This window comes from Entamoeba dispar, genomic scaffold (assembly GCF_000209125.1).
Source record: "Entamoeba dispar SAW760 scf_1105229457911 genomic scaffold, whole genome shotgun sequence".
NCBI lineage: Eukaryota > Evosea > Mastigamoebida > Endamoebidae > Entamoeba > Entamoeba dispar.
The window spans coordinates 41,147-43,807 of NW_001852929.1; the positions used below are offsets into that span (position 1 = coordinate 41,147).

The 2,661-nt window shown below is 16.7% G+C and overlaps 2 annotated features.

Annotated features, from left to right (window-relative positions):
- Nucleotides 1-964: part of a repeat region that runs on past the window's edge.
- Nucleotides 833-2,661: part of a repeat region that runs on past the window's edge.

Sequence of the window (2,661 nt, forward strand, 5' to 3'; positions counted from 1 at the left end):
TAGAAAAGATGAAAAAGCAAATAAACAATATTCAAACTACATATAATGAAATAAGAAAACTCTAAATTAAAATAATAAAATAATTCATTACAATCAAAAATAAATGAATATAAAATATAAATAACACAGAAATATAAAACAAAGATGAAATCACCAACATTCTCTTAGTTAATTATGAGATATTGAATAATTAAGAGAAGAAGAGTGATGATGTGTTGAAGAAGGATATAAGAGATAAATAAAAGCAAATCATTGAATATCAAAAAAGTGAGATTGAAAACTATGAGATTGAAGAAAAAACAAAAGAAGAATTAAACAATACACAAAGAGAAAATAAAGAAAAAAATCAATTAATATCAAATCATCATCATTTTATTGTTTATTTTTTATTTCAGAAATAAAGAAGAGGAAAATAATGACATTAATGATAAATACACAACAAATACTGTGAACAACAACATCATCATCTGGGACAATATAGATGAACAAAACTACCATTATGAAAAAGACAGTACTAGAAATAAAAGAACAAAACATTGAATACCAAAACAAGAAATGATAATCAATCAATAATAAAATAAAACACAATAAATCAAACAAATATAATTTTAATTGATGTGTTGTATTGTTTTGAATTAATTTGTTAAATAAGAAATTAAATAAGAAATTAAGATGGGAACAAATAGAAAGCATAATAAAAATACTAAATATTAATGTAAATAATGATAAAGAATACATTAATAATATTAAAATATCAAATAAAATAAAAGAAACAACTAAAAGATATATTAAAATGAAAATGAACTCCATCATAGAAAATAGAGTATAGTTCAATAATAAAAAACATCAATATGAAAAATAACACTATTGATATTGATAATGAATATTTTAATATTATCATTAATCAAGTTAAAGAAGTGAAAATAAATTAAATCATAATTTAGAATGAAAGATACAGAAATTATGATAATATCATCATCACATGGATGATTTAATTTTAATTATGATGAAAATAAATAACAGGAAATCGCCATGAATTGATATTATATATTTATATTAAATGAAGAGAATATCAACATCAAGAAAATATATTCTTAATATATTTAATAAATAGTTAAATTTCAATGAAATCATCAAATTAAATATAGTAAATTGAAGAATTATATTAATCAACAAACGAAGTGATATGAATGATGTTATTAATTATCATCATATCAATTGTATAAATATAATTATGAAAATATTTATATTATTATTAAAAGAGAAGATTCACAATAGAATTAATATGATTAATGAATCATTTAAAATTAATAAAAATTAATTATTATGTAAATTATAATCTCTTGATAATAAATAATAAATAATTATTATATATTAAATCATCAGAAATAAGATAAATATACAAATATATAGAATCATATTATGATATTAAGAAATCATATGAATCATGAATAAGTAATATAAATATTAAAATAATTTAATATAGAATGAATCAACATAAATAATGTATAAAATATGATGAATATGATGAATATAATCATATGATATAAATATAATGAATATAAATAATATATTAAAATGATTAATTTTACATTATGATTCATTATCAACTCTATCATCATCAAAATAAATATAATTTATCAATTCATTGAATATAAGTTCAATAATATAAATCGGTCATTATATAATGATGAAATGAGAATAATGATACAAAATAATGAATAAATGAGAATAATCAACAAATAAATTAAATAAATGATAAATTGAATAAAGAAATGAATGAAAATAAAACAAGAAATAAAGAATATTAACCAAATATCATCTCGAATAGAAAATATCACAACAATTGAAATAGATAAATTGTATAAATATTTATATATATATGATAATAGATGAAATTAATGATATATTCAATTATAAAATCATCAAATAAAAGATAATGAAGAAAATAGATGAAATAAAATGTGAAAAAGTATTAATATAAGATATAATACAAGAATTAATAATGAAATAATCAATATCTTCAAATATTTAACTTCAATAATAAAATGGAATATAATTTATATAAAATGGAAATTGAAATAATAAAATAAATAATAAATACAAAATATATTGGTGTTGGTAATTCCAAATACAATCTATATATCAATATAAATGAAATAATGAATAATAAACATGAATGATGATTATGTTAATGAAATAATTAGAATAGTAATGTAGTATTGTATAAGAATGAAATAATAAATAATATATTAGATAGATGATATTCAAAGAATTGAATAATGAATATAAATAATAAAATCGAAGAATAGAAATAGAATAAATAATAAAAGAAATGATTGAAAATAAAAATAAATAATAATAATAATAATAAATAAAATAATGATAAACAAATATATCTATAAATTGAAATCAAATAAATGGATATTTTAGAATATTGATTGAATCAAAATTTATAGATAAAACTACTATAATCAATACATTGAATTCAATTAATACTAAGAAGATTACATTTTTTTTTATTTAAATAAAATACAAGATGGAGCAATATTCAATATGCACAAAAAAAGATAAAATATTAAAAAATGATTAAAATACTATCCACTTTGTAAATACAAGATATCAACAATATAATATACTCTACTATCTTGTATTTGTTAT